The sequence below is a fragment of the Sarcophilus harrisii genome, chromosome 1 (assembly GCF_902635505.1).
Source record: "Sarcophilus harrisii chromosome 1, mSarHar1.11, whole genome shotgun sequence".
In the NCBI taxonomy this organism is placed as follows: Eukaryota; Metazoa; Chordata; class Mammalia; order Dasyuromorphia; family Dasyuridae; genus Sarcophilus; species Sarcophilus harrisii.
In genome coordinates, this window is record NC_045426.1 from 241208356 (window position 1) to 241232124 (window position 23769).

The 23769-nt window shown below is 31.8% G+C and overlaps 1 pseudogene; it reads left to right on the top strand.

Annotated features, from left to right (window-relative positions):
- The first annotated feature begins 2513 nt into the window (after positions 1-2513).
- Positions 2514-3424, top strand: LOC100932509 (annotated as a pseudogene).
- Positions 3425-23769: the final 20345 nt, after the last annotated feature.

Genomic DNA, 23769 nt, shown 5'->3' on the forward strand with positions numbered 1-23769 from the left:
TAGAAAAATATAATAGGAATCTTCCTTATTATGTGTGCACTTTAGTTTCCATAGATTCAAGCTTGAAGGCTCATTTAATACATCATTCTCTTTTATCTGACAAGTTCTTACTCAAGTAACTCTGTAACTTCCTTTTCTGTGCCCCACTTTATATATTTTCAGAAAGTCCTGCTGTTGAAATGGTCATATGGTGAAAGATGGAAGTTGCTAGGATTTACTTCAATCTTCAAATGACAACACCACATTGAAGAACTGCACCATATGTTTGGAATTATCACAATGTTCTAACACATGTGGAATTGGAAGCAAATCTGACTCTTTTCACACTTCCAAAGTGGAATTTCTAAGTTCAACAACAGTCAGTTGTTTTAGAGCATAGACTGCTGTACCAATAAAAATGATACAATGTCTCAATTATGTGAGTTGAAATGACATTTTTTTTTCAAAATGGTACTAAATCTTTGATTTATTTATATTATCAAATAGAATATTAAAGCTAGAGAGATTTCAGGCTGCCAGAATGAATGAATCACTAAAATTATGTATTTGATATTAATAATTTATCACATGTGTAATTATATGAATAATATTATGTATAATCTATTATAACTATACGCATGATAATTTTAAATGATTTAAATGATAACATAAAATGATTTAAAAAATAAAATAAAATTACTTTTTTTTTCTAAAAAGGGTTCACCATTATAATTTGATACAATGTGAATAGATGAAAAAGCAAAGCAAATGAAGTTCTGGATACTTCCAGGAGGAGGGAAGTCTACTGAATTTAGAATAATAAAGGAAAGTCATCAAAATTTTATTAAATAATTAGGAAATATTGTTAAAGATTTAATTGTGCTACATGAACAGAGATGTTAAGGTGATTTCAGTAATATAGACTAGTAAATGGAAGACATTGTTCTGTGTTTTTGCTTAGTTTTGATCCAAAGCCATGATTTTATCTGGCTGGACCCTTTATGGCATCCTCCCCCAGGAATTCACATAAAGAATCTGACTTGTCTTAGTTTTCTAGAAATTCTTGAGGTCTTTGGGAGACTTGTTCATTGTTATAATGTTAGCACACACACACACACACACACATACACACACATATGTGTGTATGTATAGATGTGTGTATATATATATATATATATATGTATATGTATATGTATATATATATATATATATATATATATATATATACTTCCAGCCCAGAGATCAGAGCTATTATCTACAGATATAAATTTTGTGAAGAAGGCACCAGTCATCCCCACAACTACCAATGAACTGCTGTTCACAGGTCTGACAAATCTGGAGCCAGAAACTGTCTTGATGGAGAGACAGGAGAAAGTATAGATCAGACAGATCAAACCACCACCAACACCTTGACCACTATCTCCCTTTGAACCCTGTTGGAAACAATTCAGGACCCTGAAGCTAAAAATATTTGGAACAGTGATACTTCCACCCCAGTATGAAAAAATTCAATATTTGAATATGATTTTGTCAGTGGAAATGACACCAAAAAGTATTACCATTGACATTAGCATTATATGCTTAAGGACAAGGTAATGTTTTTTTCCTGACTTGCAGCTGAAATCTTTCTTATGCATTATCTATCTCATCAGAAATAAGGTCCTTTCTATTCATATCCCCAGCACTTAATGCATTATTCATTCTTTCATTCATTCACTTATCTTTATCATGGATTCATTATAAAGATTTCAACTTGAGGTTCTGCTTTAAGGTTAAGTTTAGTCACTAACATTGTTTGGTCAAAAAGAAATCCCTATTGAAGCATTTGCTTATTCAATTTGTTCATATTACAAATATTGAATACATATTTGCTATTATTAGAGCATCTTGTTAAGTGCCCTCAGAGATGAGATACAGATAAGGACTGAAACTGTATTTTTATAGAGAATTCCTGACAGAAGAAAGTCTTTCCCCGTGAATTTTTTTTTTTTTTGGCAATTATTTTAAAGAATAGCCTGAAGCACTAAGAGATTAAAGAATTTGTGCAGTATAATCCAGTATGTGCCAAATGAGAAATTTGAATCTAAGTCTTCCAAATTCTTAAATCAAATTTAAATCTATTGCATCATGTACCCTCTGCATGGATTACAAGAATATGTGCATATAACATATTTCTCCTCTTCTTTCTTTTTTTTTTCTTTGAGGTAATCTGGATTAGGTGACTTGCCCATGTTTTTTGTATAAATATGTCTTTTCCATTTTTATTTTGTCTTTTTGTGTCATAGTTCCAAATAGTTATTCAGAATGATTAGAATGATTGTGCTCTTGAACTCAAAAGCACACCAACAGGTTATATAGTATTGTATCTATTTTTTCCACATTCTCTTAATTATTTTTCCTTTGTATTTCCTGTCATAATAATTAATTTGATAGTCTCTCAGCTCTTCTTCAAGCTTCGTGCCAGGATCCATTGCTTTAATAACATCCCTGAAACAAGATGGTGAAGATTAGTCAATAGATTTGATTGTGTTGGGTGCCTGGTGACCAGACTGCATTCCACTCACGTGGAGAAGAGATTGTGGCCATCAATGACCCTTTCATTCACCTCAACTACATGTTTTATATGTTTCAATATGATTTCACCCTTGGCAAGTTCAAGGGCACTATCAAGGCTTAGAATGAAAAGTTGGTAATCAATGGGAAAGCCATCACCATCTTCCAGGACTGGGATTAATATTAAATGGGGAGATCCTGGAGATGAGTATTTTGTAGAGTCCACTGGTGTCTTTACCACCCTGAAAAAGGCTGGAGCTCACTTGAAGGGTGGAACTAAGTGGGTAATAATCACTGCCCCTTCTGCTGATACCCCAATGTTCCTAATGGGAGTGAACCATAAGAAATATGGTAATTCCCTTAAGATTGTCAGCAATACCTCCTGCCCTAAAAACTGCTTGCCCGCCTTAGCCAAGGTCATTCATGATAACTTTGGCATTTTGAAAGGACCCATGAGTACAACTCATGCCAGAAGACAGTGGATGACCCCTCTGGCAAGCTGTTGCATGATAGATATGATACTGCACAAAACAGCATCTCCACTGGCACTGCTAAGGCTATAGGCAAGGCTTTCCTGAGCTGAATGGAAAGTTCACAGGCAAGTCTTTCTGTGTTCCTATACTCAGAGTATCCATTGTGGATCTCACCTGGTGCCACCAAGAAAGTGGTGAATCAAGCAACAAATGGACCCTTGAAGAACATCTTGGATCACACAGAAGACCAGGTTGTATCCTGTGACTTTAACAGCAGCACACACAACTCTACCTTTGATCTTGACACTGAAATCGCCCTCAATGACCATTTTCTCAAGCTCATTTCCTGGTATGAGAGTAAATATGATTATATCAGCTGTGTGGTGGACCTCATGGTCTACATGGCCTCCAAGGATTAAAATGAGAAGCCATGAATCTTCATCTCCAGCCATAAAAAAGGAGTTCCATCACTGGGAAGCCCACATCCATAATCTATGTTCCTATACTGAGGATCCCATGCCCCATTCACATCTTTGTCCCAAAACCACCCCTGTAGTAAGGGAAAAAGCCTAGAGTTCTATATTATGTACCATCAATAAAGTCTCCATATTCAGTGCAAAAAATATAATCAGTTCAATAGAATTGAGATGGTATCTCAGAGATATTTTAATTTGCATTCTTCAAATCAAATGATTTAGAATTTTTATGTCTATTGATAGATTTTTTTTCCCCATCTGAATACTGTCTGTCCCTAGCTGATAAGTATTTTTAATTAGAAAATGACTCATTCCCCCCCCTAACTTTATGGGAGAAAGGCATTATTCTCTAATTAATATATATTTGAGAAATAAGACCTTTTTTATATAAACTTATTATAAAAATATTTTCTGGTTTCCTTCTTTCCTTCTAATTTTGACATAATTGGTTTTGTCTGGACTAAAAACTTTTTTGATTTCATGTAATCATAATTATCTATTTTCTATCACATGATGTTCTCTATTTCTTGTTCGGTCAAAAACTCTTTCCTTATCTACATATCTGACAGGAAAGTTTTCCATATTCCCATAATTTACTCATGATATTACCTTTTAGAACTACACTATGTGTCCATTTTGACTTTATCTTGGTATGTAGTGTAAAATATTGTTCTATTCCTAGTTTCTGTCAAACTTCTTTCCAATGTTCTAAGCATTTTTTAGTCAAATAGTAAATTCTTATTCCCTCAAGTTTAAACCTTTGCATCCAACAATTATTATGGTAATTTATTACTGTACCTAATCAATTTTATTTCCTAATGCATTTCTTAGCATAGAAGGATATTTGTATAATTACCATTTTGTAATTTAGTTTGAAATCTGATACTTCAAGGTTGCCTGATTTCATATTTTTTAATTGATTTGTTGGATATTCTTGACTATTTCTTTTTCCAGATTAATTTTGTTATTCTTTTTCTAGCTCTATTAAAAATTCTATCAATGGGGACACTAGGTAGCACAATGGATAGAGCACCAGCCCTGAAATCAGGAGGACCTGAGTTCAAATCTGGACTCAGACACTTAACACTTCCTAGCTGTGTGACCCTAGGCAAGTCACTTAATCCCAATTGCCTCAGGAAAAAAAAATCTATTAATAAATGTTTTTAAATGCTTAATATTTAAAGAAAATTGTTTCCTTGACATTCTTTAAATTACTCATTTTTTTAGGATTAAAATATTTTTCAATAAATTTTCAATCTCTATTTCCAATCCACTTTATTGGATGTAATTTTTATTGCAATTTTGTTTTAAAAGGGTGCACTTAATATTGACGCTTTTCTTCATTTGTGAAATTTTCATGCCCAATACATGGACATTTTTGTGAATGTTTTATATCCAGCTGAGAAAATGCTGTACCTAATTTTTATTTCCATTGAATTATTTACAGAAATCCAGTATATCTAACTTTTGTAAGACTCTATTCATCCCCTTAACATTTTTCTTATTGATCTTGGTCTGAGAGAAGAAATTTGAAATTTGAGATTTCTCATTATTATAATTTTATTGTCTGTTTCTTCTAGTAATTCATTTAACTTTTTCTTTAAGAATTTGGATGCTCTGTCATTTGGTATACACACATACATATATACACATATTTACATATATCCACATATACATATACATATACATATGTGTATGTACATATGCATTATATTTATGTGTCTAGTATTGCTATTACTTCATTGTCTATAATGCCTTTTCACTCTCACTATTTATCCAATTAAAGATTGTTGTTTTTTTAGCTTTAGCTTTTCTAGAGATCATATTTGCTAATTCTACCATTTTTACTTCAGCTGAAACATAATTGATTCTCTTCTATTTTGAAGAGAATCCGTATGTGCTTCTCTGATTCAAGTGTATTGCTCTTATAAACAACCTATTGTTGAATTCTATCTACTAATCCATTCTGGTTTTTCTTTCCATTTTATGAATAAAATATTTCCATTTATATTCTGACACATCATTATTAACTATGCATTTTCTATTATCCTATTTTCTAATTTTCCCCTTCTCTCTTTTTATGATGTCCCTCCACTACATTCCTTTATCTGTCCTCTATCTAATCATCACCCACTTTTTTCTAATCCCCTTTCCCTTTTACTTTCCTTTTGGAGAAGATAAAGTTCTATAATTAACTTTGTGTGTACATGTATATTCATACATATATTTATATACATAATTTACTTGCATACATATACATATACATGGGTGTGTTTATTCCCCCTTTGAATGACAGTGAGTTTCAAACATTGTTTGCCCCTTTCTACCATTTCCCCCTCCAATGTAAAACTTTCTCTTTTCTATTACAAAAATTTTTTTTTTCATTATTCTTCTTCCTTTTCCCTTCACCCAGCAAATCCTCATTTCTGGCCCATTCACTGTTATTGCATCATTGTAAGATTGTAACATAATCAACTCAGTTCCCTCTATCTATGGAGTCCTTCTATTTACCCTAACAATAATTAATTTCTCAGAATTGTGTGTATCTTCTCATAAAGAAATGTAAAACAGTGTAACTTTGTAAGTCTTTATGTATATCTTTTTCATGTTTGGCTTTTTTGTGTTTCTCTTGAATCTTTTATTTGAAAATCTAATTATCTCTTCACCTTTGGTCTTTTTATCAAGAATGCTTAAAATTCCTCTATTTCATTCATGGTTTTTTTTTTTTAAATCTTGAATATTCAGTTTTGCTGAGTAGAGTATTCTTGGTTCTATTCCCAGGCGGTTTTGCTTTCTGGAATATCATACTTGAAGCCCTCTGCCCAATTTTTCTCGCAGTTGCTAAATCTTGTGTGATTCTGATTGTGGCAATGTTAAATGGGATTTTAACTGTGACTTTTTTCTTTTTTTATTAAAACTTTTTATTTTTCAAAACATATGGGTGGATAATTCTTCTATATTTGCCCTTGCAAAATCCTGTGTTCCAATCTCCACCCCACCTCTCACCATGCCCTCCCCTAAATGGCAAGTAGTCCAATATATGTAAACATGGTAGAAATATTTGTTAAATCCAATATGTACATACATATATTTATACAATTATCATGTCACACAAGAGAAAAAGTGAAACAAAATAAAATGCAAGCAAACAACAACAAAAAGAGTGAAAATGCTATGTTATGAACTACAGTCAGTTCCCACAGTCTTCTCTCTGGGTCTAGAAGCTCTCTTCTTTACTGAAATTGGAACTGGTTTGAATCCTCTCATTGTTAAAAAGAGCCATATCCAGTCTTGTTGTTGCCATGTATAATGATCTCCTGGTTCTACTCATTTCACTTAGCATCATTTCATGTAAGTATCTCCAGGCCTCTGAAATCATCCTGTTGATCACTAACTGTGACTTTTCAATATTTTAATGATTTATTTCTGGCTGCTTTAAGTATTTTATTTTTTAACTTGGAACTCTGGAATTTGGTTCTAATATTCCTGGGAGTTTTAATTTTGTGATCTTTTTCAGGTTGTGATTGGTAAATTCTTTCAATTTCTATTTTAGCATCTGATTCTTTTTTTGAGTATGGCTTTCAGGTACTTCAAGAATTCTTAAGCTTCCTTCTTCAATCTATTTTCTAGGTCAGTTGTTTTTCCAATGAAATATTTCACCCTTCTATTCATTTTCATCCTTTTTATTGATTTTATTTTTGGTGACTCATGGCATCACTTACTTCCATTTGTCCAATTTATTTTGAGCTTAAAGAATGTCTCAACCTGACCTTTTGTTGGCTCTGGTACTCATGCATTTGACTTGAGGCATTATTTTTCTAGTTGCTTGGATAGGAATGTTCAGAGAGCTTATCTCATAAATTTCTCTATTCCACCGTTTTGGCTCTCTTGCAAAATAACATTTATTCAAAGCTATTAGTATCATTAGCCACAATTGGAACTCAGTGCAATTAACAAAATGGTGTTAAAATATAAACTGCTCAACATGAGACTTGAAAAATGGTGAGTAACAACAACCTTGGGAAAATTTAAAAAAAAATCTTAGATGAAAAGTTATCAAATACATAAGTTCTGGCATTAGTAAGGAGGTTGGACTACCAAGGTCTCTTGCAACTCTAGGAATCTATGGTTCTTTGTCTATTCTTTTTAAATTATTCATTCAGTTCATCCAATATGCATTAATTAAGCATTTGCAATGGTACCACGCATCTAGTAAGATTAAAACAAAGAATTTTGAACCTTGAACAGAAAATCAAATACAAAATATGTACAAATAAAATGCAAATTTTGGGGAAGGAGGAGGATACTAGTAACCAAAGGGATAGAGAGAGATCTTCCATATAAGATATTGCCTGATCTAAGATGTTGCCCCTCAAAAAAACTAGGTATTTTAAAATCAGGGGCAAAAAAGTCCAGTGTGAAAAGTCATAGACACATTACAGAATTCTGTGGCTCAAGAAGCATAAGTAGATCATTGTCTGGAATACAGAATGCATGAAGATTAGTTATAGCAGTAAGTATGGAAGTATTATTCACACTGTGGAAGGTTTTAAATATGAGAGTAATATAGACAGATGTAATTGGGGTCATTAGTTTAAAATCTTAGGAGAAAAATAAATTTGGGGAGAATCAGAAATTATCACAATAGTCCAGTAAAAATCTGATGAAGTTGGTAGCAATATGAGTGAGGAGAAGGGAATGGATGTGAGATATGCTATTGAGGTAGAATTGGCAGCTTATTGCAAATAAAGGGTAGAGAAGGAATGGTTAAGTATAACTACAAGGTTGCTAACAAGTGACTGGAAGTTTTGTGGTAATTAATATAAATAGAAACAGAAAGACAAGGAAAATTTGGGGAAAATATTCTGAGTTTCATTTTATTTTCAGGGGTAAGGGAATGTTGAATTTGAAATGTTTTTGAGATACCCAAAATATTTTTTAAAAATCTCTTTTTGTGAAAGCTGCTAATGTGTTCATTATTATGTTCATTCCCTTTAGTTTACATCAGAGTTTATTAGTAAGGTACCTTTTAATGTATATGGAATTATTTATGTTGGTCTTATGTGGAAATTTTTTTTAATTCATAGGTTTTTCCATAAATATATTACCCCACAATCTGAGATGGTCCCTCTCTCCAGGAATCATTTTCAAAGTGAGAGATGTTCAGACATTCAAGAGAAGTTATACTAAATACAGAATAATCCCATCAATTGACGTATGATATGTAAAGCTAAAATAAGTAAAATGATATTTCAGTAGGGTCATAAATTCAGTTAAGTCAGGAATATCTCCACATAAGAAGGAAAAGCTTCATTTTAGGTTAGGCAGGAAGAGATAGTACAAATTTTCACAGTCAGTGAACTAAGTGGTCATAAGATGATTGTAAAATGGTCACCTGCTCATACTGGACAAGAGAGAATCATCCAGAGGCATAAAAATAAATATAGCTGAGTCACCTCCAACATACTAGGTTTGGCCAGTATGATGAGAAAAAACAAGGATGGTTGGCCTCTAGTTAACTTCTTATAATTAAATAAGTGCAGCTCACAGCTCTGGGGCCTAAGATATAGTACTTATAATTACCTCTATGAAATCAGATCAAATTTATTAATATTAATATTGATTGGCATAGAGTGAGCATCCAAATGAAATATTTCTCTGACTCTGTCTCTCTCTGATTCTCTTAGTCTCTCTCTCTCTCTCTCTCTCTCTCTCTCTTTCTCTCTCTCTCTCTGTCTCTCTCTCTTTTTGTCCTTCTCTGTCTCTCTCTCTTTTTGTCCTTCTCTGTCTCTCTCTCTTTTTGTCCTTCTCTGTCTCTCTCTCTCTGTCTCTCTTTCTCTCTTTCTGTCTCTTTTTCTCTTTCTCTCTTTTTCACTTAACACTCATAGGATATATAGGGTCAGATTTTATTTTAATAATATTAAAATACCCTTGGTCTTCTTACAGTGTAATCTGTTAAACCTTTATTTTATTGTTTTCTTTTCTGGTTAATATTGTTTATATTTAAAACTGTTCATAAATCACAGAAGCTTGATTTTTTTATATATTTAGTATGAATAAGCTATATTATGACAATAGTCATTTGTGACAAGATGAATAGTAGAGTATGTGCTATGAATATTACAACTTGTTCACAGAAAGAATGTTGAGATATCAAAAATTGTACTCACCTTAATCTGTTTCATAATTTGTTTTATTAAAAATTATATTATGATGCTTTTTATATGGTTATCAGAGTTCATCAAAATAAATGATTACATTTGCCATGTCTGAAAACATATGCATAGTTGTGTTATGAGAGAAAGCAAGCCTGTTTAAATGTTTATTCCTCTGAAAGAATAGCTAGAAGCCATACAGTAATAATTCACATTTGATGAGGAAAGGAAAACAAAACAAGACAAAATTTTAAAAACAAATTTCCTAACATTGCAAGTGAAATGGCCTGTTTCAAGAGGTAGTGGGCTCCTTTTCCTTAGGGATTTTAAGGAAAGATAGTAAAGACTATTTGTCATATGTTTTGGTGTATGAATTCTATTAAATGGCACTGAGGTTCCTTTCAAATATCAAATATTACATTTCTGATTGTATTGCTATAGTCCTAATATTTGCTAAAAAAAATCATTTTTCTTTAGATCATTGCGGTCAGTTTTTAAAGTTCTTTTTGTTCTTTTCTTTTCTTCTGTTTCAATTCACATAAGTATTTCCAGTTTTTCCAAATTCTTTATAATTGTAATTTCTTACTATATATTAATATTTCATTTCATATACCAAATTGCTTTAACTATTCCCCAATTCAGTGCATACTCACTTTTCCATATATTCATTTTTACATATTCTTTTTAATTTGGGGGGAAGTTCAGAAAAGATCAAAGTGTAGACAACTGGCTAAAGTTGAGTTTTACATTATCTGTGGTTTTATTACTACATGTTCTTTTTTCTTCCCCATTCTCTGCTCTCTCCTTCTTTCTTGTTCTTAACAATTACCTTCGATATTGAAAGCTGATTAGGCTGTAAAGTTCTACAAATCAATCACAAGGGAAGAAAATCATCATGAGGAGAATTTTTAAATTTAGAGCTTGGCTTCGAGTAGAAATAGCTTACACCCCATTGTTTTAGTTGTGAGAATAACTGTTTCTAGATGCAGTAACATTACTTTCTTAATTTTGATATCATGGAGTTTAAGTACACACTGAATTTAGAGTCAAGAAATACAAATTTATCTCAAAGACAAGGAATAAGGCCAAACAGAAAATTTCTGATGAAATATTTTTATGGATTCCCTAAAGAGAATATATAATTAATATCCAAGAAGTTCTACAATAATTGCTAAATATACGAGATACATGCCTCCTCACTATTCATGGAAATTACCTATGTATTTACTCAATTTTAAAGTAAACTGAAGCCCATTAATGGAAAAGCTGAAGCATTAAAGAAAGTTTCCACCTTGATAAGAAAAACAAGACTTGGACCATTAACCTTTAATAGCTCTTAATGTATTGGGACATTGAAACAATTACCATTGGGAGAAAATGATTTAGCTAGCTGTGCAAGCTATTCAAGAGTGTCTAAGAATCTACAAATGTATTTCAGATCTGGTCTGAGAATTTAATGGCCATCCTTCAGTAGATGCTCGATGCTAGTCTTGCCCTATGCAGTACACAGTAACTGAGTACAAATTGACATCTGATTTCTTCTGAAATGAAATTTGGTTATAAATATATGCATTTAAAATAAGTGTCTAGGTCCTATTTCTGTCTACATATATGTATAAATATACATAGAGACATATATCAGTGTGTAAAACCCTATATACATATCCACATTTTACTATCCTTTTTTAATAAAGTCTAAGAAAAACAACTTCAGGTTCTATATAACTGATACTATTCCTATAAAATGAAATCAAATCAATTTCACTATCTTCCCCCCATCAATGATTCTATAGATGGTTATGTAAGCATAATAAACTACTAACACATATTTAAGCATAAAACAATATTTAATACTCTATATAATTAAATAGAAAACATTTTCCAATGATTTGTAACACTTTCTTATTCTGAAACCTCTTTTATGAATTTAATGTCACAGCATTCTGATATACTTGTACTGCAAAGAGGAATAGTTTAGTGTGGTTATTATATTATCTTTTTACATTTTCTCTCTACATATATATTTTACATATATACATATATTAATTTATATATACTATCTTATTACATTTTCTCTGTTTTGCTAGACTGTAAGTTCTGTAAGCTGGAGACTATAGCTTATTTATATTTGCATATTTTATCTCTACTGTTACCTCATTAATAAGGAATAAAGTTTGGCAACTAACATGTACTTAAAAGTGGCTTAATAAAAAAAGAACATAGACAACCTTCATTATATTGGATAAAACATTACATCAAAGGAACATAGTAAAAATCAGTATATGTGTATGTGTGTGTGTGTGTGTATGTGTGCGTGTGTGTGTATGTGTGCCACACATAACTCCATGTGACCAAAATTTGGACTATACAATATTAAAATAAGTACAGACTAGAAGTTAGAAGTAATATAATCTATCCCTTCAAATTCCTCCCTATTATTTCTTCTTTCAAATTCCCAGAATTTGGGGAGCTTTTTCTTTTGTAAATCCATGGGATGAGCAACTATCAGTGAGGAATGTCATGTATATTTTTAAAACTAGTTGTTCCTCCCTTCCATTTCTACTTGGTAAATTCTACTTAATTTTTTTAAAATTATAACTATTAGGGCCTATTTAGTAGGAGTTGGGAAATGTAGAAGGGAAATATCAGGAAATCATAGCATCATTTGATATACATTTGAGTTTATACATGTGTATATAAATTTAACAAATACATTTTGGACACTACAAGTTTTAGGTATGCCCCAACTATTTTGCTCCATACAATCAACTTTTCAGGGTAATGAAAATTTCCCTGCAGCAACAACATTAGCAGCAACAACAGTCAAGTAAAACTGACCAACAAAACAAAAGCAAACATATCCAATTGGATACTAAAATTCTATAGTTTTTAATCTCTCTAATCTACTTTTTTTACCTTACCAGCCTATAAAGTCAGAATCTACCAAGTTTCTAAGACAAGGAAAAGGAAAGTTGTGGGGAGATGGTAGTTATTAGTATTCCAAAGACTACATAGGAAAAATAAAAATATAGCTAGACTATACATATAGATGATACAGAGGCATTGCTAAAATGTAGCTATAGAATAAATAATCAAAAGTCAGCTTCTTCACAAATGCCTCTCTAAATTGTGACAATTTTGCTCCAAGGTTGTCATCATTGATGAAGCAAGATAAAAACAAAAATATAAAAACTTTTTACTTTTTTGCTTCATTGGGGAGAAACAATAAAAAGAAACAAATTGAAGTAGAGAAGATTATGATGCTTTTTGCCAAAGATAAGGATCAATGGACTGGGGAATTACAAAATAAAAATTACTAACATGAAAACAATACTCAAAATAAATAGTGAGATCAAAAGATTCAGATCACTGTTTGCTGGGTCTTGTTCCTGTTATGGACTATCCATCTCTATAAATAATAATGTGGAGGAAGTTTGATTTTATCTTAGCACTCATAGTGATAATAATAGGGACTTGAATACAGACTCAACTAGCGCCTTCAAAAGGTAATTCTCAGATGAGGAAACTCCTAGCAATGAAAGTTAGTGTTCATTTAGTCCCTTTATGTTCTCATCTATGAGGAAGATCATACTATATTTAGAATACAGCTAATACTTGACTATTACAGAAATATTGCATACTCAGTAAAAGTCACTGCAGCATTTGTTGCATTCTATATATAGTGCAGAAAATTTTCCTTTTGAAAACTATTTTATTATTTTATATCTTAATAATTTGGCAATCTAATTTAACTTTACTGCTTTAGTTTCAACAATGTCATGGTCATACCTACCTCCCCCTAAGCCTCACATTAATTTTTTTTCTCAATTTGCTCCACCCACATATACTCTCTATCCAATTGTTTATTTCTTTTTATATGATGTAATGTGTTATTTTTTCCTATTACAAATAAAAACAATTTTGACATTTATCCTTTAAGTTCCTTAAGGAATCCTTTAAGTTCCAAATTATTTTCCACCACTACTATCTCATTGAGAAGTGAAGAGATTTGACAAAGGTCATATATGTGCAGTCATGTAAAACATATTTCCATATTAGTCATGTTATGAAAGAAAACACAGACCAAAAAACAAAAAAAAAAACCCAAAAAAAGAAAATTGTTAAAAGCGTGCTTCAATCTGCAATTACACTCCATCAATTCTTTTTCTAGAGGAATATGTTATATTTCACCATAAGTCCTTAGAAATTTTCTTGGATTATTTTATTATTGAGAATAGCTAAGCAATTTGAAGCTTATTATTTTACAAGCTTGTATTATCTTGGTTCTGCTGACTTAATTTTGCATTAGTTCATGATTTTCTGAGAGCAACCTGCTTTTCATTATTATTTTTTAATAGCCCAATAGTATTCCATTAAAAATTATATATCACAACTTGGTCAGTCATTCTCTAACTGAAAGATATCCCCTCAATTTACAGTTCTTTGCCACCACTAAAAAAAATCTGCTAAATCATTTCTTTTTTGTTTTTTATTTCTGTGTGATACAGAACTAATATTTCTGGGTCAAAGAATATACATGGTTTCATAGCTCTTTAGATATAATTCCAATCAGTTCATAATTCCAGCAACAATGCATCAGTGTCTCATTGAACATTTTTTATTTTCCTTCTCTTTAATATTAGCCATTCTGATAGTGTAACATGGTATCTCAGAGTTAATTTAATTTTAATTTGAATCAAAAGTCATTTAGAGCATTTTGCTTTTATATGACTATATATATATATATATATATATATATATATATATATATATATATATATATAAATGTTGTTACTTTGAAAACTACCTGTTTGTGTCTTTGGGCCATATATTAATTGGGAAATGGTTTTTCTTTTTATGAATGACTCCATTTTCTATGTTTTTGAGAAAGGAGGCTTTATGAGAGATATTTGCTGTAAATTATTTTTTACAGTTATGATTAATTGTGTATTTTCCTCCCTCCTCTTTTCTTTCTGCTTTTCATACCCTCTCTTATCTTTCAATCTCTTAATGCTCAAAAGTATTTTGCTTCTGACTGCCAATTTACCTTGTATGTCATCTTTTTAATCATTTTAATGCCTTCTCTTATCCCCTTTACATTCTAATTTTCTGTAAACTAAGATAGACTTCTATAAATAACTATGTATGTATGTTCCCTCTTTGAGCCAATTCCAATCTCCCATTTTCCTCTTCATTGTAAAATCTCTTTCAGGTCTCCTTTATGTCAAATAATTTACCCCATTCACCTTTTCCCTTTACCCATTGCATTTCTTTTTTCATTCCTTAATTTAATTAATTTTATTTTAGATATCATCCCGTCATATTCAACTCACATCTACAACCTCTATGTATGTATATTCCTTCTAATTGTCCTTTAATAATGGGAAAAGTCTGAGGTACAAGTTATCATTTTCCATGAAGAAATATACAAAATTAAATATCTTATGATTTTTCTTTTTTTTAAATCTTTTTGTACTTTTATTTATTCTTATATTTCAACCTCAAATTTTCTCTTTGGCTCTATTGTTTTTATCATGAAAATTGTGTATTTTCCTCCCTCCTCTTTTCTTTCTGCTTTTCATACCCTCTCTTGTCTTTCAATTTGCTTCTGATTACCAATTTACCCTGTCTGTCCTCTTTTTAATCATTTCAATGCCTTCTTATCCCCTTTACATTCTAATTTTCTGTAAACTAAGATAGACTTCTATACATGACTGTGTGTGTATGTTCCCTCTTTGAGCCAATTCCAATCTCCCATTTTCCTCTTCATTGTAAAACCTCTTTCAGGCTTGAAAGTCCTCTGTTTCAATGAGTGTCCTTTTCTCTTTAAAGAATTATATTTAGATTTACTGGGTAGGTGACTCCTTGAAATCCTGTCTTTTGCCCTCCAGAATATCATATTCCAAAACATCCAATCTGTTCATAGAGAAGCTGCTGAATCATGAGTTATCCTGACTGTGATTTAAATTATTTCTCTCTCTGCAATATTTTCTCCTTGATTTAGGAGCTCTAGATTTTAGTTATAATATTCCTTTGGGGTTTTATTTGGGGATCTCTTTCAAGAGGTGATTGGTGGATTATTTCAATTTCTATTTTACTCTTGGGTTCTAGAATATTAGAAAACTTTTCCTTGATAATTTCTTAAAAAGAAATGTGTAGAAATTTTTTTAACTTTTACCAATACCTTTGGCCCTAAGATTTAGTCTGGATCAATTTTTGGAATAAATTGTTTTTCTAATGAGATATTTTCACATTTTCAGCTATATTTTGTTCTTTGAGTTCATTTATCCTTTTTGATGTTTCATGTAGTCATTAACTTCAATTACCCATTTCTGGTTTTTAAGGAATTATTTTCTTCAATGAGCTCTTATATCTTCTTTTTCATGAGTTTTTTTTTAAGAACATTTATTTTTATTTTTATTTTGTTATTCTGAACTCAGGAACTATCAGTATAGACAATTCCATATATACAGAAAAGGAAAAACAAAGATGGCATATAAAACTATGATTCTCCTTGAAGTCTAACTTTTTTTTCTTTTTGAGAAACATACAATAAATTTCACACCTTCATTTTAAAACTGCTCTGTTAATCTTTTTTTTTTTAATTAAAGCTTTTATTTTCAAATAATATGCATGGATAATTTTTCAACATTGACCCTTACAAAACCTTGTGTTCCAAATTTTCCCCCAGAGTTCCTCCCACCCCTCCCCTAGATGGAAAGTAATGTCATATATGTTAAACATGTTAATATATGTTAAATCCAATATATGTATACATATTTATACAATTATCTTACTGCACAAGAAAAATCAGATCAAAAAGAAAAAAAATGAGAAAGAAAACAAAATGCAAGCAAACAACAACAAAAAGAGTGAAAATTCTATGTTGTGATCCACACTCAGTTCCCACAGTCTTCTTTCTGGGTGTAGCTAACTCTCTTCATCTAAAAATCATTGGAACTGGTCTCAATCATGTCATTGTTAAAAAGAGCCATGTCCATCAGAATTGATCATCATATATTCTTGTTGTTGCCATGTACAGTGATCTGTTCATTTTACTTAGGATCAGTTCATATAAGTCTCTCCAGGCTTCTCAGAATACACTCTGCTGCTCATTTCTTAGAACAATAATATTCAATAACATTTCATATGAGTTTTTTATTAAGGAATTTTTTTCTTCACTACATTTTTGTACTTTTTTGCATTTAACATTTTTTTTCCTTTTGAAGGGGTGATTTTCTTTTTGTGTCTCTTTTATTGTCATTTTATTGTTAGTTCTGTCTTTAAGGTATTATCTTCTGTAGTTTTTTTTGTCTTCTTTACTAAGCTGGTGACATTTTATTGTTCTCGATTTTCTTGGTCTCACTTATCTTTCTTAGTTTTTCTTTTCTCTCTTTCTTATTTGATTTTTAAAATTCTCTTTGAGCTCTTCCAAGAATTATTTTTGGTCCAGACACCAATTCACATCTTGCATTGAAACTTTTCATATATTATTTTTGCCTTTGTTTTCTGAATATTTTTTTTTTAAATTTTCCCTGGCACCATAGCAACTTTCTGTGGTCAAGATCTTGTTGTTACTGTTGTTGTTTGCTCACTTTCCAGCCTATTTTTTGACTTTTAGGTTAATATTAAAGTTGGGCTTTGCTCTCTGTTGTGGAGGGGTCACAATCTCAATTTTCAGGGTCTCTTTTGGAATTTTTTTTTTGCTAGTTCTAGGAGGTTTTTAAGTGAAAACTTATAAACTTCCCAGAATTAGCGAAAAAAAATGTCCAAGATGACATGATTGAACAGAGATAATTTGACTATTTTTCTGCCTGTGTTCTGATCTATGGGCACAAACACTCTTTTCTGTCCTGGAACCCTGAACCAGTGATCCCACTCTCCTAAAGATTCCCCTACAAGATCGTGGATTCTAGTATTCATTTTTCCCTAAGACTATGAACATAGACTGCAATTTGGATCTAAGTACAGATAATTCAACAAAGTTTTACACCCAGAGAAAGCTAAGCAACTTCTGTAAGGTCCTCCTAACCAGTTTTCTGACCCCCTTTCCTTCTATTAAGTGAAAGTTCTTCAAGTGGCTGCTATAGCCAGTGATTAAATAGGCCCTAATGTATTTATACTATCTGTGCCTATATTGGCACAGTCTACTAAAACTACACCCCAATCTCATCAAGGAGCAAAAGATTTTTTCTTTCCAATCTAAACATTTCATTGGAATAGAAAATTGTTTTACTTAATCCTTTAATGGAGTATGCCACTGTAGAATTTATTTTGAGGCATCATTTAAAGTTGTTTACAGGAAAATTTGGGAAAATGAGTCCCACTTTTTTTGCACAATTTTTTTTCTGTTCCTCCATTTATCTTTTTTTTACTTACCTTGCCTTGTAGTATTAATTACATTTTCCCTTTCCTTCTTAAGTTTTCCTCTTCAGATCATTCTCAAATTGATTTAATCTTCTGCTATCTTCAAAAAAAAAATTCAACATTTGAATAACATTAGTCCAAATTTTGAGATAATTGTGTTCACTTAGCTGTCCTATTACACCTTCCCTTTTTCCAGGACAGACTTTTTTTCCACCCCTTAGTGTCTTTTTCTTTGATGTCATCAAATCAGAGTACATTCACAACCACATACTCAGTCCATGTGATGTGGCCCCCTCTGTCTGTCTCAGCGACAGATACAGTTTGCAAGAGTTACAGATATTGTTTTCCTAGCTAGGAATGTAAATTGTTTAACCTTTAAATATATATATTTCCTCCTCTTCACCCCCACCTTCACCCTCACACCTCTCATCACCCAAGATGCTTCTCTTGTGTCCTGTGTTTGTAAATTACATTTTCTATTTAGTTCTGATTTTTTCAATAGAGATGATTGAAAACTTCTTACTTCATCGAAGATCCATAGCCTCCAATGAAATATGATGCTCAGTACTGCTGAATAGTTAATTCTTGGTTATACACAAGGTTCTTTGTCTTCTGGAATATGGTATTCTAGGCCCTTTGATCCTTTATTATAGAAACTGCCAGATCCTGGGTAATCATGACTGTTGTTCCTTGATATTTGAATTGTTTTTGTCTGGCTGCTTGCAGTATTTTTAACTTGAGTTTGTAGTTTTGGGGTTTCACCTACAATGTTCCTTGGGGTTTTCCTTGTGAGATCTCTTTCCAGAGGTGATCTACAGATTTTTTTCAATGAGTATTTCCCCCTCTGTTTCTAGAAAATTGGAGTAGTTAAATTATCTCTTATAGAATGCTATCCAGGATCTATTTTTGGTCACGGCCTTCAGGTAGGCCAATACATTTTAAATTGTCTCTTATGGATCTATTTTCCAGGTCAACTTTTTTCAACAAGATATTTCATACTTTCTTCCTTTTTTTCATTCTTTTTAATTTGTTTGACTGATTCTTGTTGTCTCACAGTCATTAGCTTGCATTTGCCCTGTTCTAGTTTTTAATATGTGATTTTCTTCAGCTATTTTTTTGTATCTCTTTTTCCATTTGGTTTATTGTACTGCTTAAGTTGTTTTCTGCAGACAATTTTTTCCCTTCATTTTCCTAGCTATTGACTCTCTCATGAATACCTCTCATTTCCTTTCTCATTTTTTCTTCTACCCCTCTTATTTCTTTTCCAAGAAACCTCTTTAGGCTTGAGACCAATTTTTATTACTTTTTGGTGTTTTTTTCTATGGACATTTCATTCTCATCTAAGTTTAAATTTTGGTCTGTCCTGTAACCATAGTAACTTTTTATGATCAAGGTTCTTTTCTGTTTCTTTCTCATTTTCTTTCTTTTCTTTTGGTATTTCCTCTTTTTTTTTTTTTTTTAACTTTTCTTTTTGAGCTCTGCTCCTGGGGTGAAGGGGATGTTGTCCCAAACTTCCTGTGCAGCTCTGACTTTGACCTTGTGTGTTTGCAGGAGGTAGCTTTACCTTCTCTGTTCAGGATACCACCTGGTTTCCCAGAGTTTGCCTTCTGAGTTGGGACTGCCAGCTGCTTCCCTGCTGTGCTCCTCAACTAGGCCAGGACTGAGGGTCTTAGTTGCTGATCTGCTGTATTTAAGACCTTCTAACTGGCTTTCCCAGAGTTTATCTGACCTGTCCTTGAACACCCTTTTCACCCCAGTGAGACTGACCTTTCTTAAAGTTTTTTCTGTTTTATCTTGAGCTGGAGAGGGGTTTCATTCCATCAGACTCTGTTCAGAGGCTTGGTTTCATGTGGTTTTCAAAGGAAAGCTTGAACAGATTCCTGACTTTATTCTGCCATCTTGGCTTCCAGGATTAGGAAAACTCTAGTGGGGGATGGATGGGAAATTCTTTTCCTCTATTTTCAGGTATACAAGGGCAATCTCAGGGTTTTGACAATAAAGCTTGCCATTTTTTTCAAGAAAGGACATATTTTCTAGAAATGGGCATATCATCAAAGTAACAATTACAGTCCATGAATGACAATATATATTTTTAATAAATATCCTGTTCTGTCATCCATATGTAATCATTTTGAGATATGGGTGATTGCTATTTAAACATTTGTAAAATGGTATAGTTTTCCTTGTTTGGCTTAATTTCTTCCATTTTTGTCTGACTTGGTTTTGAGAAATATATCTATACATTATTAATTTAATTAAGTAGATTATGTATTTTTTTCCACTTGGTATTTATGAAAATTTGACTAAATGGGAAATTTTGGAAAAAAGTTTCAGATGAATTAAAAATAATGTAATAAACTTATGAGAGATTCATGGGATGGCTAGTGAGTAAATTTAGATCCTGGCCCTGGAGTCAAACCTAATATCAACACTTCCCAGCTGGGTAACTCTGGGCAAGTCACTTAACCCTGATTGACTCCAAAAAAAAAAATAGTTTGCAATTATACTCCATTTTCTACCATTCTACTACATAACACATAAAGATGAAGGAAATGGTACTTTTTAGTTCATCAGTCATGTGACTAAGGTATTCACCTTCTAGACACCTTTTGGAAGATCAAATTTTACATCTTTAGTTAAGTGTGTCCTAAGAGAGACAAAGAAAGTCTGCCATAGAAAGCAGACTCAAAGTCTTTCCAGCTTTGTAAACTACCCAAGCTATTCATCCACTGCCATAGTCCTCAAGTTCTCCAAGATACAATGAAACACTAAAATTTTGGTGTATATTTTTCTAATTATTATTCAGTGCCTGAGAGTATGTAAGTAATTTATGGGGCATATAGAAAATTTTTAGAAAAAGAATAGGTTGGAACGTTAAAAATACTTTCCCCATCTCCTGGTCCTAATATCCACTGAGAAAACTAGCAATTCAATTGTGCTTTCAAGTCTATTTTTATTTTCAATATGTTCTTATTATCATGAAAATACTTGTACTCCAAGCCAAGGCCACATTCAGTCTGCTCATTGACTAGGGATTAAAACTCCCGGGGCCTCTTTTTGGATAAAAAGCAATTTGAAAGGCACCAGAAGAGCATCCTCACTCTCAAACTCCAAATTATCTCTGTTACCAATGTGTCATATTGCCTGAAGATCTGTCATTAAATATTTAATATCCCCCCAATGATTTTAATGTTCTGTTGAAATATAAGTTATTAGGAGACACAACACATTAAACTAAGTATTGATCATTTTCTATTTTGTGAGGATTTTAAGAAGATATTCCTCCTAACAGTCAGCTTATATAATGACTGAAGAAAACATTACAACTATAACATTTGCAATCAAGTGACCTATCTTTGAATCCTAATTAGACTTCCTACTATGTGCAGGACTTACAAGCCAGTTCATTTCTCTGGGCCACCTCTCCTTATCCATCAATTGAAAAATTGACCTAAATATTCTTTAAAATTCCCATTCCAAATTATTTGGATTGGAACTTGTTATGATAAGTTGAGGGTGGAAGCATAGGAAAAAGAGGGAAAGTTGAGGTGATAAAGACCATAAAAGTAGAGAAAAGCAGTTATTTTTTTGGGGGGGAATATGTTGCCCTTAATAATATCAAACATTTGTATAGTATTTATATGTCCAGGCACTGTACTAAGTACCTTACAAAAATTATCTCATTTGATTTTCATAATATGCCTGGGGCAGTGGTATTATTTTTTATCCCTATTTTATTATTAAGGAAATTAAGACAAGAGAGATTAAGTGACTTGGCCAAGATCACATAGATAGAAAGTTTCTGAAGTTAGATATGAACTCAGATTTTCCTGATTCCAAATCAAAAACTCTAAACACTTTGCAATTTAGCATTGCTTAAAGAATGCAGTATTTTTAGGGCAGCCAATATGAGGGACTTCAGTTCACAAGGATGAAGAGAATGCCAAGAGGTGGGAAAAAGATACAAAAAGTAAAATGAGAAGATGAAGAAGATAAAAATAGCTCAATCTGCTAACTTTCATAAATGTTGGAAAACCTCTTTTTCTCTAGTTTTATCACAATAGTTTTTCTTAGCACTTTTATTCAAATATATTATTTTGTCTCTAATTTTTTATCATTGAATTATTTACAAAATTCTATGCACTTGAAGCCTTAAAACACTATATAAAATTTGTTTATTATTGTTATTATCAGTGGCAGCATTCATTGGCTCAGAAAGCTCTTATGCATGTTTTCTGTCTTCCTTTCTAATGAATTACTATTTAATTTCATCTCAGTTAAATTCAGGAATCTGTGCTTTGTCAAGCTGCTACTGTCTCCTATAATGGGATCATAGTTACATTTTCTCACTATTCAGCAATTGTTGTGATTTGAAAATTTAAAAAAATATGATAGAAATAAGAGTACCAACCATATTGATAACTTTTGGTCCAATAGTGGGCTATACCATAGTTTCAAATGCAAAAAAAATAATAAAAATTCTGGTTTTGAGTATAGACTCAGACAGAGTGAGGGGTGGGGTATGAGCTATGCTTTCTACCACTTGTAGAACTTTGAGTAGGTAATTAAACCCTTATAGGTTCAGGTTTTCTCATTGAAAAATGAAGAACTTATATTAAAGAAGCTTTATTCTTACTCTAAATTCTTATGATTCCATGGTCTTCATACTTCAACTGCATTGATATAGACAATAATGACACCACATACATAAATTTCCTGTTTTAGGAGATCTTTATATATTTCTAATTCATGAAAAAGTTAATGAGTTCCATTAAATTCAGAATTGTCCTAAAAAGTAGTATAGTATAAGGAGTAGAACAGTGAATAGAGAACTGGGGGTTTGGATCTGACTTCTGAATATTTAAAGTATTGGGAAAGTTATTTAATTTTTCTGAAATACCATATTCTGAAAGCAAAGAACCTGGGGTTTATGACCAAGAATTAACTATCCAGCTAGACTGAGCATCGTATTTCAGGGGAGGATATGAAGCTTCAATGAAGTAAGAGACTTTCAATCATTTCTATTGAAAAAACTAGAACTAAACAGAAAACTTAATCTACAAACACAGGACACAAGAGAAGCATCAAAAGGTAAAAAGGGGGGAAATATATATTTAAAGTTTAAACTATTTCCATATTTATAAATTAAGAGTTTTGGAATAGATGTCTTTTAATGACTTTTTCACCTTTATTTTTTCCTCCTGTAGTAAATAAGGGATTTACAAAGAATGACATTGTCCAAGGGGAAAATATCCATAAGTAATATATGTGATGAATGGATGGGGTCATCATATATATGCATGGTCATGTCTTCCATATATGGTTTAAGAAATAGTTCATATAGATAGCATAGGACCTTCTTTTTCATCCTTGGTTAGATTTTTTGTGTGTCTTTTTCATTGTTTTTGTTTTTTACCATAAAGAAATGATTTACTTCAGTATTAAGGATGTATTTGTTAATATTATAAATCTCTCTGCTTATAGTCTCTTAGTTTATGGAAACTTGTACTGGACTAATTTAACAATAAATATTTCTTCATTGTGCTTTGACTTATGAATGGAATTACTATGTACTTGTTCTACTCTTGTGTACACCAATGATAACCATAGTTAATCATTATAATTGCCTATTACATGCCAGGCACTATGCTGAATTCTTCACATAAGTTATTTCATTTGATCTTCAAAACAATTTTGCTTTGTTGGTACTATCATTATCTTCATTTTACCCATGAGAAAGCTGAGGGAAACAAAGGTTATGTGATT